Below are 17,454 nucleotides of genomic sequence, written 5' to 3'. Positions count from 1 at the left end.
GAGGGAAGGGAAAGATGGAGCCTCAAAATTATGATTTCCTTTTGTTTTCTTTTTTTTTTTACCAGTGGAAGTTGCCTCCAGAGTTAATCAGAGAGAATGTCGATCATTCAGGCTAGAATTTAAATGCATGACCATCTGTAATTTTGAAAAGTTAATTAGCCTGGCGTTCAACGTGGTCATGTTCGGGGCAAACGGCACCAAAGCAGAACTCTCCATGCAGGCAGCCTGCCACCGCCTAATGAGTGCCTCCCGGTGTGCAGGTTTATCATCTGTACACTTTGGTGAAGGTTACATTTGAATAATTTCCTAGCCTCAATTAGAGATATTGTTTAATGTGCGCTTTGTATCCTAATGGAATTAAGACCAGATGACAAATGAGGAACACTTAGGATACATGCATCCTGCCGCTCCAATACTGGGAATCTCTAGTCCATTGAAACCCTAGCTACACTATAAAAAGAATTCTAGGGGGTATTAAATATTACCCTTAAAAATTGTAGGGGGCGCTGGGTGGCTCAGTTAGTAGAGCAGGCACCACGTGCAGAGGCTATAGTCCTCCACACAGCTGTCCTGAGTTTGACTCATCATTCCATACTCTTTACTGTCAACGTACTATTCAACAAAGGCCGGTAGTGCCAAAAATTCTTAAAGAAAAAAAATATCTAGCAGCTACATTAAACTATATTAATGTGCATCATAATATATCAGTATTCTAATAAATCTATCAAATCTCTCTCTGAAGGATAAATTATTTCTCTTCCCATCAAATTAAGAGATTTTTACAATTACTGAAATAATTACACCACCCTGATCTACTAATTAACGTAATTCAGAAAAATATTGAAATCACACTAAGGTCTTGCATAAGCCTTATGGGGAGTGATTTTAATGAGAAATTGTACATTCACTATATTTTCTAAGCTATTATCTTAGGTTTAATTTTAAAAGTTTACTCGTCTGTCAGAGGTTTAAAAAAAGGGGGTCGCACAGCCTTAAATTCTGGTTTCTAATATCTATTGATAGTTTTAGTGCAAGAGCTTCGGAAAGGAACTTGAAGTTTCACAATTACCTTTGATTCATTTGCTTCTCATGCCAGTCATTATTGAACAGAAAAGACAGCGCCTATTTTGTGGACCAGAATCAGGCTGTCGGGTCACTCCCAGAACTTACTTAGGCTTTGGTACATGCGGCTCCCACAGTCCTGTTTCTCGGCACGACTGACTGAGGTATCTCAGCACAAAAGCTGACATTCCAGCTTAACGATTAATTCGTCTGAAGGCAGTTAGTTCTGTTTTTGTTGGTTTTAAATGTCCTGGGTGGATCCTTACTTTGAATTTGGAACAGAGTTGGGCAAGAATAAAAACAATCATTGCAGGAAGTTCACACAGAAATTGATTCAAATGAAAACATTAATCTTTTTTTATCATACTTGGTTCTGATTTGGCTGGACAAGGCTTTTTGCCAGTTCTCTGCTGCCAAGCACAAAGTCATCATGAGGGCTTGATCAGCCAATCATACCTGGTAAAACAGCAAGCCACTCTCAGCTAGACAGCTAGAACGAAATATGTTTTCTACTATTATTTCTAAATTCTTTATACTTAGGGAGAGACCTAGAATATAAAGCAAACTATCCTTGATTATATAAATATATATATATATATATATATGTCTCAAGACTCAAGCTGTTTCACATTCAAGTTTTCAAACATGTATTCAATCTGTTGAATAAAAACAAAGATTTGCATTTCAAAGTTTAACATATGAATCACTAAAGTTATGTTAATCATGGATTTTCTGAACTTCTATTCAGCAAAATAAGATTACTTGTATAAAAAAAAACAAAAAAAACATGACTGTTAGGTTAATTGGTTTCTATAAATTGCCCTTAGGTGTGAAAGGGTGTCTGCATGGTTGTTTGTCCTGTATGTCTCTGTGTTGCCCTATGATGGATTGGCGACCTGTCCAGGGTGTTCCCTGCCTCTCGCTCGTAGACTGCTGGAGATAGGCACCAGCTCCCCCTTGAACCGCTCTGGAATAAGCGGTATAGAAGGTGAATGAATGAATTGATGTATAAAAGATACTTTGACATGTTAACAGATATTCAGACAAGACCATTTAAGCACACCAAGGTTATAAAGCCAGTAATTTTTTGAAGTTTCATGTTTATCTTCAATCATCGTTGGAGGAAAGCAGTTCCTCCAATGATGGCACATCTTTGTTGTGTTTATCAGAGAAAATGTTTACATGCCAACCCAGACAGCATTTACATATAGGGCCCTTGTTGGAATGGGGTGAAAATAGGCCTTATTAGGGATTGTCTATGGGTTACATACAGGGGTTGGACAATGAAACTGAAACACGTGGGTTTAGACCAAAATAATTTATTAGTATGGTGTAGGGCCTCCTTTTGCGGCCAATACAGCGTCAATTCGTCTTGGGAATGACATATACAAGTCCTGCACAGTGGTCAGAGGGATTTTAAGCCATTCTTCTTGCAGGATAGTGGCCAGGTCACTATGTGATACTGGTGGAGGAAAACGTTTCCTGACTCGCTCCTCCAAAACACCCCAAAGTGGCTCAATAATATTTAGATCGGGTGACTGTGCAGGCCATGGGAGATGTTCAACTTCACTTTCATGTTCATCAAACCAATCTTTCACCAGTCTTGTTGTGTGTATTGGTGCATTGTCATCCTGATACACGGCACCGCCTTCAGGATACAATGTTTGAACCATTGGATGCACATGGTCCTCAAGAATGGTTCGGTAGTCCTTGGCTGTGACGCGCCCATCTAGCACAAGTACTGGGCCAAGGGAATGCCATGATATGGCAGCCCAAACCATCACTGATCCACCCCCATGCTTCACTCTGGGCATGCAACAGTCTGGGTGGTACACTTCTTTGGGGCTTCTCCACACCATAACTCTCCTGGATGTGAGGAAAACAGTAAAGGTGGACTCATCAGAGAACAATACATGTTTCACATTGTCCACAGCCCAAGATTTGCGCTCCTTGCACCATTGAAACCGACGTTTGGCATTGGCATGAGTGACCAAAGGTTTGGCTATAGCAGCCCGGCCGTGTATATTGACCCTGTGGAGCTCCCGACAGACAGTTCTGGTGGAAACAGGAGAGTTGAGGTGCACATTTAATTCTGCCGTGATTTGGGCAGCCGTGGTTTTATGTTTTTTGGATACAATCTGGGTTAGCACCCGAACATCCCTTTCAGACAGCTTCCTCTTGGGTCCACAGTTAATCCTGTTGGATGTGGTTCGTCCTTCTTGGTGGTATGCTGACATTACCCTGGATACCGTGGCTCTTGATACATCACAAAGACTTGCTGTCTTGGTCACAGATGCGCCAGCAAGACGTGCACCAACAATTTGTCCTCTTTTGAACTCTGGTATGTCACCCATAATGTTGTGTACATTTCAATATTTTGAGTAAAACTGTGCTCTTACCCTGCTAATTGAACCTTCACACTCTGCTCTTACTGGTGTAATGTGCAATCAATGAAGACTGGCTACCAGGCTGGTCCAATTTAGCCATAAAACCTCCCACACTAAAATGACAGGTGTTTCAGTTTCAGTAAATTATTGAGGCCTAAACCCAGGTGTTTCAGTTTCATTGTCCAACCCCTGTAGTTCAGAAAGTAGCAACATTTTACAAATTGCTTGGACATTTTAACTGATTTATTTGTGTCTTTAATCAGTTAGATTACCATAAAACCTCATTGGAAAAATGTAATTTCATAAAATGTATGCAAATTGTTCCCCTGATTTTATTGGATATTTTCGAACTGTGCGTTTAATCAGTGTGTATCTCAAACTTAAGACTTCTGTTTTTTGTATTATTACTATTATTTTTATCAGACCAACGCCCAGAAGCTGTGCCAGTGTCTGAACTGTCTCCACATCCTGATCAGTGCGCATCCCCTCCACCGTGGTGTGTGAGGGGAGGGAGGCTTCATCCATTTCTCCTCCGAGCCGCCGCCGCCGCGCCCCTTTGACCACGCTTGATTCGCAACAATGGGAGGACAGAGAAGAGAGAGAGGGAGAGAAAGAGACAGAAGGGGGTGAGGTGAGCGCAGAGCAGAGCTAGTGAATCCAGGATCTAAAGGGAGGATAAAGGGTGGAGAGTATACCTACCTCTCGGATTTTTTTTAAGTATACCTATTGTTATCTCTTCACTTTCTTTTTTATCGCAGGGCAAAAAAGAATGCTCTTTTTCTTTTTCTTTTGTTTTCTCCTTTTAGAGGATAGAAAGCAAAAAAAGAGAGTTAGAGAGGGGGGCGTTTCCCCTCTTTTTCTCTCTCTCTTTCTCTCTCTCCTTTTCTCTGTTCAGTGTGATTTCCAGATACTGCCAACACGCCGCCGTCGACTTGAGTTGCGCGAAGACGAACTGACAGACTTCCACCAACAATGGGGTGAGTATGGAATCAGTCCTCCAGAGATGAAGATGATGATGATGCTGCTGATGAAGCTCCTGCTGCCGCTCTGACCGCAGTCCGTTTCACTTGACTGCTGTGGAGCCAAATTAATCCACAGGCGCAAACGTGGGGCCAATATGGCTCCAGCGTAGCGCACAGCGGAGAGCTGTCAGTCCTGTCACGGGGATGGCTTTATTCAAATGTTGGATCATCGCTGGTAGAATCCACACAGAGAGCCGGAAGGAAGAAGACAGCGCCAGAGTCGAGTCAGATGAGCGGTGTCATGGCAAAGTCTTCTATTTTCCATTCTCTTTATCCATTCATTCAATGTTTTTTTCCCCGTACTATTTCCCAACTTGTTCCTGCGCATCCCCCCCCCCCTCCTCCTCCCCATCCATGCGAGACTTGTGTCGGATAAAAGAGTTGAACGCTTGTTGCTTAACATTTGCAGCGGCTTGTGCGCTCCGCTGCAGATGGGAGTGACTTGATAGTTTCAGTTTCAATAGGCTGAATTCCACGAATAAAGAGGGATTACCCTATAAAAAGGAATTTTGGAGGGTGTTGAATATTAGTCATTAAAATCATTCAAATGTATTGTAAATGTAATATTCATGTAAATTCTAACAAAAAAAACCACTTAATGTCTGCAACAAATCCTACCTGAATATTTGGATTAGAATTTAACTGAAGATGCTGGTTCTGTCAACGGGTAGCTTATTGTGATACGTCGTGTGTGGTGGTGTCCAGCAGCAGATGGTAAGGCTGATATTTATATGTATTCACTGATGAAACATACTGTTAGAATGTAACCTCCGACCCCCACCCCCTGTAAAAGCTGTAAAAATGTACACACATTTTATTTGGGTGGATTTTAATAAATATTTCTGGTTAAGAATTTTGTAAATTTGATGGCTAAAAGCACTTGGATAGGGTGGGAAAATTTCCAATCAAGTTTTAACATTTAGTTACTAAAATCAATCAGTTTAATTCAAAGGAATTGTTAGGATTGCTTTGCTTATTCATGTGTTCACAAGAACCAAAAATAACAATTGATTTTGTGAATAAGGCATAAAATGCTGGTGAATTAATGAGCTTCTGGTGGCATGTTAAACGTTTCCCTGACAACCACAGCTAAGACGTGTCATTCATTGACAGCGAATGCTTCAGGGTTAATATCAGCTTGCTAGTTTGACTTTAGCATTAGATTAAAAAAGTTAATTGCTATTGTTGCTTGTGCATCGATCACAAAGCAATTATTATGCATTACATACAGACAAAATGACAAAAAAAAAAAGGAATTTTGATGGGTAATAAATATTAAACTATTAAAATCATTCACACATGAGCAATTTCGGGTTTTTAATTAAATGTTTAATAATGAATATATCCTACTAATCCTACTTAAAGCTTTTTGATTAGAATTTAACTGAAGAGGTTGGTCCAGTCAGTCATTAGCTGTTCTCATACATTGTGAGTGGTAACCAGCAGAGAAAAGCAAGGCGATTGTGCTTATATGGGTTGTGTTATTCTGAAATTGATGTCACCTTAGTAACAGTTAGGGAGCATCATTCGACTTGTGGTTGATAAAGTTTCTGTACTGGGGCAAAAATTTAAGTTTGTGTCTAGTTTTGAATAGTTTATCAACAGCGCTGATGCTAACCTCAAACTGGCAGAGCTTCTTAACCCTGAGGCAGTCGTTGCAGATGAACGGCTCACCTTAGCTGCAGTTGTCAGGGAAACGGTTTACAGGCCACCTTTTGAGAAATTTGTTAATATTTCACTAATCTTCACATTTGATTCACAAGCAGTTCCTGTTTTTTGTTTCTTTTGGAGTGTAGAATTCCCCAGAGAAAGTGTTTTATCAAACATTATTATAGCAACCCTGACACCAGTCGTAGCTGTTTGTGGATGTCCAGTCAGGCTCTCCAGGCCTTCCTTTGGCATTCACTTTCATGTTTGTAGCACAAGTCCAAACGCCTGCTTCTTTGTAGGGAAATACACAGCTCTTTAACTCAATGCTCTTTAATTGATTGCTTTTTTAGCCTCTTATCAATGAAATATTCAAGCTTTCTCCTGCATCCAGATCCCCCCAACCCCACCCTTACACAAACTCTCTCTCTCTCTCTCTCTCTCGCTCTCTCTCTCTCTCATTCTGTCTCTCTCTCCCTCTCTCTTGCTCTCTCTCTCTCTCTCTCTGTAATTCAATAATCAGTGCATCACGGTTTCAGTCTGTATCAGAGCAAACTCAGCCTGAATCTTATAATCCATTGACTTTACAGCATTTGCAATTCAGCTGGTAGCTTTTTTTTCACAGCTTGTGTTTTGTGTGAGAGCATTTGGCAGCATGAGGTGCACTAGCATGTTTGTGTGTGTGCCATGGGAAAAGTACATGAAATTTAATGTGTGTGTGTGTGTGTGTGTGTGTGTGCGTGTGTGTGTGTGTGTGTGTGTGTTTGTGCATGAGCCTCCATGCCTGCTTTGCAGCGTGCATGTGTTCAGCCCTTCAGGCACTTTGGCAAACATGAACTCCTCGAACTCAATCCTTGTCCATTAAATTCCTATTGATCAAGCAGCCGAGAGAGAGAGAGACGTAAAGTTCTCTATCTCCTCAGTTTCATGTGGGCTTTCTCCCTCTTTAAGGCTCTCTGCTGTCCCCCTAGAAAGAGAAGCAGAGGGAGGGAGAGGAGGAGGAGGGGGAGGAAATACACAAAGATTGGTTGAAGCCTTGGGAATCCATTAGTGGAGATGGATGAAGAGGGGAAATGGGACTGAGCTAATAGCTGATTACTAAATTGTTGTTAGAGCCTACACAATAATCATGCTTCTGTGTATGTGTGTGGTCTGATGCATTTGATTTTGACCATTTCTTTTTGTACACTCACTAAAATGTGTGTGTGTTAGTGCAAAGAATGAGTGTGTGTTTGTGTATGCACAGAAGAGACTTCTATTTAGTAACGTGGTAAAGCAGTACATGAATGTCCACCGGGAGCTGTCCTTGGTTCTGATCCATGGCACTCCTCCTTCTCCTGCTCCTGCGGCTGCTGCTGCTACCCACCACCCGTTGCTAACACACGCGCCCCTATGTCCACCCTGTTGATTGACATCCCCATCCCCCTTGAGCAAATTTTCATTGAATAGACATAGAAAAGGTGATGTTGCCTTTTGTGTATACAATGTAAAAAAATGGGTGATAAATGAAAGGTAAAAAGAAGTTCACAGAAAGACATCTAAACATGTCTGAAAAATGGTTGGGGTTGATCAAATGGAATAACCAGACCTGGGCTTAGAATGTCTAGTGTCAAATAAAAAATAGCCTGCTCAACCTTACTAAAGGAATAGTTCAGAAGTTCTGTTAAAAAGTTCAAAGCAGTTATTAACTCCAGCAGACAACTGTCTTAAATTCAATTTAAATCCAGAATAGTTGGTCCCTGAGGCTGAGGCTTGTCCAAGAGAAGCCAAAACCAAGGTGGGCTTCTGCCATTTTAAAACATCTATAACATCAACAAACATCATAGGAGTTTGTGCTAAAATTGTTTTATGTACCTTTTATTTTCTCATTTTTGTTTCCTTTCCTGACAGCTTAGGTAAACAATGTGGTGGGTCTGGTTTCCTTGCTATGTCACATTAGATTTACTGTATAAAAGACTGAATCTTAGGTAACCTTTCTAATACAGGACTGAATACCCTGACTAAAGGCCACAGCAGTTACAAAGAGACAAAGATGGTGACTGGATCCAGCTAATTAGAACATTGATCACACCCACAGTTACAAAACAAGGCTGCTGGTCATGTAATCCTTTTGTTTTTTGGTACCTTTGCAGTTTTGGTTGTTTCATACCCAATCTTTGTAGGATCTGAAATGTGGATGTCTGCTGTGGGACATTTCGTACCAACTATGCATCTGTCCAAACCTCCCAGGTTGATAATTTCCATTCATTTTCTAAAATGTCCTCAAAGCGTACTTTACGAAAATGTGGTTATGTGACTCTACTGCATAATATCTACCAACAAAAGGAAACTCATAATTTTTCTTGAGGGATTCTGATCCATCATATCTCATTAGAGTAAAAAATTGCATGTGAAACAAAAAACTGTTGGAGGACATTTTACTACATAATTGGGCAATAAAAGTCTTATACCATCTTTTAGGTATATGATTATGAAATGGAAGGGCTCCAATGCCAATATTTCTGTGTAAATATCCACCCAAATGTGACAATGGTTTAAAGGTTCATAAAACAGCATTAGCAGAAAAAGCCTTAATGTTTGGGACTGACGTTGTTTTAAGATGATAGAAGTCCCCTTTTTTGAGTTCCCCTATCACACTAGTAATTAGCTTCAGCATCCGGGACCAACTCATCTGGATTCATACAAAATGAAGACACCAAGAGAATTATTTATGTCTCAAGGTCAATTTAAATGACTACATGTTGTCATTTCCCCTCCCACTACCACCACATTACTCAAACAAACTATTTTGCTTCAGTTCACTTTTCTTTCTATTTAGGTATTTTTATGTATTATTAAGATATATGGTAAGACAATGCTTAACTACAAGTTCATTTAATTATAGTTATTTTCAAAAAATTAGAATAATGTCATAAAAATAATTTATTTCACTCAGTTCACTAATTGAAACACATTATATAGATTAATAACACACGGACTGATGTTTTCAAGCCTTTATTTCTGTTCATTATGATAATTTTCTGTTGGCATCTAATGAAAACAATATAATACAGATATGTGGGCTTAATGAAAAGTATGTTTAATACCTGGTTGAATGTTATTACTTTCAAAAGGTATGAAGACATACTCTAGTTTATGGAATATGACTGTATATCATTTTCTGATAACTTTATTTTTCATTTCTTTGTTTTTCTGATTCCTGTTTTGAATGGTTAGCTGCCATGAAAAACACAGTCAAACAAAAGTACGATAACAAAAAAAAAGAATTTTTAAACTAGAAAAATTTAAAATAAAAGCTAAATCAAATGAAAAATAGTTAATTTCTCAGTTTGTGTTTCTGAATTTATGGTGTGTTCGGTTTGCATTTACCAACAGGCAGAAGTGCCAATAAATAGTTTATACATGCGACTTTAATTAGGTTTTATATATGATGCAGCCATATTGAATGCCAAACTCAGGCTATTCAGCAACTTCAGGCCATTTCTGACTAGGAACTAAAATCTGACTCTGAAGACAAAGAGAATGCACCATTATTCTAAACAAAAACGCAGAGTTTCTACTGCCAGTAAAACATTAACAGCAGAACCTCATTCCTCAGCTATTGTTTTAAATGGAAATTAAAAAAAGTTTGTTCATGGATTTTCATTGGTCAGAGGGTATCTTCTGTTTGGATCATGAAAGAATAAGTGAGCGCATCTTCGTTAGTGCGGAGGGTGTGTGTTTTGGAGTGTGGGGGCATCCTTAGAGAGCCTTGAACAGAGTGGATGTTGGTGGAAAAAAGTAGGAAAACAAAACATCTGTGTGGTAATTGGGCTCCCCTTAGTATTGTAAGGCATACATTGACATCTGTTTGATAATTGGCTACCCTGGCTCCTCAGTGTGTGTCATGCTAAATGGTGGTTTGGAGGGAAGAAATGAGGAGAGGTGTGTGTATGTGTGTTTCTGTATGTGCGCATATGTATATTAATGGGGGAAGGGATACTTATTTAGATTTGCTGTAAAAAGCTCCACAGGTCTCTCGCAACAAAGGCTCCAAAGAGGAGGTGTGAGTGAGCTCACAGCTTCCATTAGGCCCCACAAATCAGGAAAAAGAAGATACATATAGAGTGGCGAGTGTCAAGTGATTGTTTACAGCCTCTTGTACTCGGCCTCCTGGGTCCGCAAGCGCAGTGATTCGAGCCACAGAGCCTCGGGCGATATTAGCCGCTTCCGCAATTTGTTCTGAGCTTCGGAGGGGAGAGGCCGTCAAATTGCATAGATAAATATGCTGAATAATTGATGCGGTGCATGGCGGGGAGCTGTTTGGGAGCATAGCAGAGACTGCTGGTGATGCCTGCCTGCCTGTGCATCCTGTGCATGTAGACAGTCTGTCTGAATCTTAGACGAAGGCCTGGCACGTGTGATTTTTTTTCCTCCATATCCTCATCGGGCCTCCGCGTTGAAACACACTCGCTCTTATCTTGACGCACACTCAGATCTGCTCAATCAATCCTCAATATGTCAGGCCCCGCTATGGCGCTTTTTAAAGGATCTTTGATCCATGTCTTTACATCATCCTCCGAGTCTCATCGCTTCTTGTATGAACAGAATTCATGCTTTTGCCAGGCAGTCATCAGATGGGAGGGTTTAAGCTCAACTAATTCCAAGTAATACCTTATAATACCTACCTATTTTATAATCCTGCAGATCTATACAGAGTGTTGGGGCTTATAGTAATGGGTAAAGGATTACGTTGACGCATGGGAAGTGGTCAGCAGGGTTTGTTGGGACCTATGGGACTGTTAAGAGCTCAAAGATGGAAGGTCCTGCAGGGACTGAGATGATTTGGGAGTTGCTCTTCCTTGCTCCATCTTGCCCCTGCCTTAATGCTGTCTAATGTGAGAGCTTGCAGTCAGGGGAGGAAAAAGGAATAGTTGTAAAGACAGGGATTTCAGATCCTCAGGGCTCGGCACATCCACAAAGGGCTCTACCAGGATTCAACCACCAATGAAGAACCCTATAACATGCCACACGTCTTTCCGCACTTCCATCCCCTTCCTCAAACCCCTCCTCCTCTTCTCTCCACCAAACAGCCTTTGAAAAAGTGTGGTATTTCACATGCAGAGGTGTTTAGAATAATAGCAGGAATCACTCCTTTTCATGTAGTTTCTTTTCAGCGCAGACATGCGTGCCAGCAGTGTTCTCCACAGTTTGATTCCAGGAGCCTTGAAGATGCAAGGGAAGAGGGATGTGAGGGCTGCTTATCTCTCCCTGACATAGCCAATCATGTTGCTGAATGACAGTCCGAACCCAGCTGATACCCCCCACCCTCCAACCAACCCCCCCACCACACACACTTACTATCCATTTCTTCTCTCTTATCTCCCACATCCTCTTCTTTTTGTTCCATGACATTTTCTCCACAGCACTTTGGGGGCTGCCCTTACCCTCCTCACCCCACCCCCATCAGTTGTATGCGTGCAACTGTGGTGCTCGCTGATAAACACGGGGACAGGGGTGGCTAAAGCTCACATCTCCCGCTTCCACACCCAGACTCAGCCAGGGGTTGTGAGTACTGAGCAAAAGAAAGAAGAGAAAACTGAGGGAAAACTAACTGTATTGCACCCTGGTGTGCGGTGACAAAACGACTATTTGTGTGAGCACGACAGTCCATCACATCCTCTCTCTCTCTCTCTCACTCACTCTCTCTTGTACGTTGTTGCTTGCCTGCTGCTGACTGCAGATCCAGTCTGTGTTGCAGGAGAAAAGAGCCAGTAGAGAGTTTGGCAGAATCTACACCAACAGCTGCCAAAATAAAAGAGCCGTTTGCACCAATTAGGCTCGATGTAGATGCACTGAACAGAGTTTTGTGGTCGAATTACAATTTTCTTACTTTAAATGTAAAATTTCCAAAATGGTACCAACATTTTCAAACCCGGCGTGTTCCATCAGAGAAAGAGTTTCAAAGTTGAAAATAATATTACTATCAGCCTTCCTGTTATCTGCTGAAAGTTTGGCTATGTCTGGAAAACAATCACATTTTTCAGATTCTAACTGGCTGGCCACCAGTCAGGATAGGGCAAACTCAAAATCACATTTGTATCTCAGTGCATCTCAAATTCAAACTAATAAACTAAACGGAACTTTAATATAATTAAGCTGTATTGGTGATTTTTAAAATGGCATAATATATTTTACTATGAACAATATACTGTAGCCCCCACCAAAGGGCGGCAAAGCCTAGGGGGGCAGCACAAATCATTTGTAAATTGTGCCCTGAACAATGAAGTGGTTCTTTTTGAATGTCCACCCAATGGGGAGAGTGTGTAATGACTAATTGCTTAAAAATTGGTATCTGATTCATCGCTTTGAAATCAGCACTAAATGAAAGGGCTTTTTTACTGTATTTTGAACAGGTGTAGATTAACATCTAAAATTCAGTAGTTCAAATTATCAATCTGGGACTGGATAATTCTTCACTGTACAGGGATTCCTTTAAAAAATACAGTTTGAAAGTGATGAAACTGTAATTATTTTCTTATATTTTATTCTAGTCCTTCGAGGTTGGAGAGGGAGGGGCACTTGCCAGAACCACCACTGCTAGGTTGCATCTACAGATAAAGATGAGCGATGTTTCCATAGTGATGAATTGGTAGTGCTTGACTTTAAAGAGATAAAGCAGGATGGGTTGCATCGTCTGGCAAGAAAAAAGAAAAACTGTAATTTAATCTCTGAAGCATAAAAATTTCCCACATTGTTGCAGTGCAATGTCATTTTTTCACGTTGTACACAATCCGGCATTTTAAAAACAGCAGTTTTGGAATTTTCTGCCTTTTTTTTTGCAATTAACATTCAATCTAAAGAACATTACCTTCAGGCCTTATTTATTGATGAGGCAGTCCCAGATGATTTGTTATCTCTCTGCTTCTTTCTTGCAGAACCTGGGCGGTTTGAGCAGCTCGTGAAATCCCCACCCTTCCCCTCCAGCTCTCTCCTGCTGCACGCCGTCGAGCGGAGGATGAGGGGGATGGGAGGCAGGAGAGAAGGTGGAGGGGAGTGACCGCTTGCTCCCGTCTCGACCACGGGTATTCTTGGGTTGATAATACAGATGTCGATGTTATTGCTTGAGAATACGCGTAGCTGAGCGGAAGCCATCTTCATCAGATGTGTTTTCACCCTGATGTGGACAGCTGCAGTGGTTGTGGTAATCCTCACCCAAAGTCCTGCTTGTTGTCCCCTCTTCTTCCTCCCCCTCAGTCCTTCCTCTTCCTCTATACAGCATCCTCCTCTCTGCCTCTCTGCAGGAAGTAAGCTCCTTCCAAGCGTGCATCACACACCTTTTTAGCTCTGATTGTTCATCCGCTTGACAGATGCCCTTATCAGAGTGCAAGAGAAGAGGGAGAATCCAATAAGTGCACATGGTGGCAGTGGGGGGAGGAGGGCAGCAAGACATGACTCTGCACGACAGGACAGAGGGTCCAAGCAGTCGCACTGGATCCTGTGGCTCATCGCGTATAAGGTCACAGTCAAAGAGCAAATCCAATATCCAGACAGGCTGGCGGGGGAGACAGGCGGGCAAACAGGCTGGCGGGCAGGTAGGGGCATGGGCAGGAGCACATTTAGATGGGAGCAGATAAATCTCAGTCTACTTTCAGCTGTTTCTTCAGACTGCCTGGAAGAGAAAGAGAAACAGGGACAAGGGGACTGACTAGCAGTCAGCGGCATGCAGAACACATGTGATATCTGTGAGAAAAGGCTTGTCTGAGTCCAGAGGTAGATGGTAACACATAGCTGCAGGTACATTTAGTCAGACTGTGTGTTTTAATACCTCTCTCAGGTACTTGTTCAGTTTAGGGGGAAATATTTTTCCTCTGACTGAGATTTTCTTACAAAATAAAAAGAATCTTTCACTCAACAAAAAATGTGAGCCTTTCATTCGAGCTTTAGAAACGAAAATAAGGAAAACATCCCAGCAGCAAATATCTATGCTGGATACATTTATGCCCCCCCTTGGGTAAAGATGTGCAGGAAATCCTACAAATAGAAAAAATAAATTCCTTTTCATTTGAATAAATTTCTTAAGTGGTGAATAATCCCAAGATCAGAAGAAAACATGTTTTAACAAAATCCCCTGTGGCACAAATATTGGTACCCCAAAGCAAATAAAGTAACCTGAAACAGAACTTGAGACTCTTTCAGGTGACTGTGGCTAAGTGGGGAGAGTGGGCATCTTGCAATCTGAAAGCTGAGGGTTCAATTCCAGCCATCTCCTGCTACATGTCAATGTACCCCTGGGCAAGGCACTTAACCTCAAGTTGCCAACCAATTGCTTTTAGTGGTTGGTATGACTGAAAAAGTGCTGTGTAAGTTCAGCCCATTTAAAGGTAACTAACAATTGTCCAGAGTTTCTAGGAGTCTCTGATTCAGTCTCCACAACCTTCTGATTCCTGAGGATTGAAATATGACAAAGCAAAGAGGCCAATTTCTTTTAGCTACTCTTTAAAGTTGACAAGACAAGAGAACATGTTAGTTAAGTAAGGCAAATATGTGTTGATCTCCACAGGTCAGGAAATGACTGCATGGAATAGCTACTCACCTCAGCTGACCCATATCTACAGCAATAAATAAAAAGTCTAAACCAACTGGAATTGTGTTAAAAGAGGCTGGAGGCCGACCCAGGGTTCATCAGAGAACTGCGGCTCACTGGCATCGTGGGGTCATCAAGTAACAACCATCAGACGCCATCTATACATCAACCAGTTATTTCAACTCACCAGGTTTCATTTTAGCAGCACATTTTTGTTTCAGCTTTAGACATCCTATTTTGAAAAATAGTTGTTTTAGTCATGTTTTATTATTTGTTGTCTTTTAGTTTTAGTCAAGTACATTTATAATAAATGTAGCAGACTAAACTATAAGCTCATGGAGGAATGGATTTGGAGTGTATGTTACATCTTTAAGGAAAATCAGTTCTTCATACCTGTGTGAAATATTTATCCAGGAGGAAATGGAATTAAAGTTACAAAGAGAGAGTGATTTACTTGTTATTTGAGCCAACCTTTATAAAATGTTACTTTTTCAAGTGGAATTGTATACAGAATACACACATTGATCAAAAAATTAAACAATGTAAATAAAATGTAACAATCTGAAACATCATGATAACATTTATCCTTTCAAAAGCTAAAATGTCCAGGGTTTTTTAATTTAATTGTACAAGCAATATTAAAATTAGGTTTGTTTGATCAGAATAAATTCAATGTTTACAGTTTATGAAATATGAACACTTTTTCCATGTAACTGCTAAATATATCATTTCATTCACTTCCTACTGTTTAAGATTAAGTCTCACTGGCTATTTTCCAAACTTATCCCACCTTTATACATGACTAAAACAAGACTTTACTGGCCTTTAACCCCCTTCAACATTTAGTCTCACTTTTACTAGTTGAAATTTTTATTTTATCATAGTTTTAGTCATTCAGAATTTTTTGTTACTTTTAGTGTATTTGTCAGCAGGAAAAAATGGTTGTTGATGAAAGGCACCATGAAAATCCATTGTTAACAAAGCTAACATTGGGACTGTGTGATGTTGTGAGGTTACACCAAAATTGAGCTTTTGGGCAACAAGCACTTCAGGTGGGTTTGGCATGAAACAAATGAAGAATGTTTGGATAAGCAGACATGCCCAATGTGAAGTATGTGTGATGCTGTGGGTCTGTTTCTCTTCCAAAGGTCCTGGTAACTTTGGATGTATTCACATTGCTGGTCCAATCCAGGGATCATTCCAGGCATCGGTGAAGTGAGAAAGTTCACACCTTCATTTGGCACAGTGCGCCATTACGCAGAGATTTTTAGATTGGACCAATTAATGTCGTGCAGTTGCAACGAAATTGTTCGTGGGCGGCATCACTCCAGTATTGCACTGATCGAGAAGAAAAAAAGTACGAAGATGAAAGTCCGTCTCATCAGGGTTTCTGTTGTTACTTCTGTGCTTAAATGTAGATATGTGCCTGCACTACTGTAATACTCTATGTAGCCCCACGAGACATTTACAAACCCTTACATCTTCAGATTCCCGCTCTCACTATGTTTTTGTTCTTCTAGTCAAATGCGTTGTTCTTACATCACATTGCATGGTACACTGGGAACAGCACAGGTTTACACTACAAGCGAACCAAGCCGAGACCGGCAGTTGTAACAGTGCCCGGGTACGTTCTCTGGTCAGTTCCAGGGTCCGGGATCGGTTCGCACCGGCATCTAGAAACCAGACTCTGGCATGGTACAAGTGTTTCACAGATTTGGTGTGAATATTCTGTTTTTTACAATCGATGGCATCATGAAGTCTACACATTATTAATAAAAATCTGGTCCACTCTACCAGAGAACTGAAAATGGGTCATCATTGGTTCTATCAATAGGATAATGTTCAAAAGTAAGTTAAATATACACCTAAAGGGTTTGAAGAGAAGACCCAGAACTGTGGATGATCTAGAGAGTTTGTGCAAAGAGGAAAGATCCCTCTCTGTGTAAGCTTCACACTTGTGAAATGAAATGAGAAACATGACTTCTGTCGTATTTACAGAAGATAGTTTTACAAAGCATTGAAAGCAGGGGTAGTAATATTTGTGCCACCAGTGACTTTTTTAAATTATTATTTTCAAACATGGGATTGTGTCACCATTGAATAAATCTACTCAATTTAAATGTCTTTTTTTGTGTGTGTCTAACTGTGTTGCTTCAACAAAATAGTTTATTTGTACACATCTTTACCTGGTAGCCAACATATATGTGGAACTTTACATACAGTAAATCCGGGTGCTTTAAAGCTGCAAAGCTTTTGTATTTGGTGCAAATGGTGACAGGTGGAAATCTCATGACGACCTTAAATTTATATAAACTTAACTTCATATAAACTTTTATAAGCCTGACTCAAATTCCCATGAGTGAAAAGGGTTAATGAAATTTAAATATCTTTGCAGTGGTACAGTGTGGGGTGGTCTCATTGTCAAATTTCCCTCATTTCAGTCTTCTTTGCAAAGCACTGGATCATATTAGTGTTATTGTAATGGGGTGTAACAAGATTATTCAAATCCCTCTATTTCACAGTGGGCGAATGTGATGCCGGGGCTCATCCAAAAAGGCCCTTTGACAGAAACTGTGTCTGTGTGCTAAACCCTGGAAATTCCCATCCTAGAGGATTCTCCAGGCCACTCCCCGGAGACTCCGCTCACATCAGCGCCGTTTCCTGCCTGTCGCCGTGCATGTGTCAGCCTGTGCATGAGTGTGAGAGCAATGTCTCTGCCGCTTCTTCCACGCAGCAATTAAAGGTCCCATTGATTTCTCTGCCTACACCG

At 40.8% G+C, this 17,454-nt stretch overlaps 1 long non-coding RNA gene across 1 annotated transcript; it reads left to right on the top strand.

Moving 5' to 3' along the window:
* Positions 1-4,106: 4,106 nt before the first annotated feature.
* On the top strand, positions 4,107-16,754 carry LOC124863355. Its single transcript, XR_007037114.1, has 3 exons — positions 4,107-4,426; positions 13,036-13,404; positions 14,661-16,754. It is a non-coding gene; the product is annotated as an uncharacterized LOC124863355 (long non-coding RNA).
* The last annotated feature ends 700 nt before the right edge of the window (positions 16,755-17,454 follow it).

This window comes from Girardinichthys multiradiatus, chromosome X (assembly GCF_021462225.1).
Source record: "Girardinichthys multiradiatus isolate DD_20200921_A chromosome X, DD_fGirMul_XY1, whole genome shotgun sequence".
NCBI classification, from domain to species: domain Eukaryota; kingdom Metazoa; phylum Chordata; class Actinopteri; order Cyprinodontiformes; family Goodeidae; genus Girardinichthys; species Girardinichthys multiradiatus.
The sequence above is the reverse complement of the archived record's forward strand: the minus strand, read 5'-3'. Positions and strand labels throughout refer to the sequence as shown.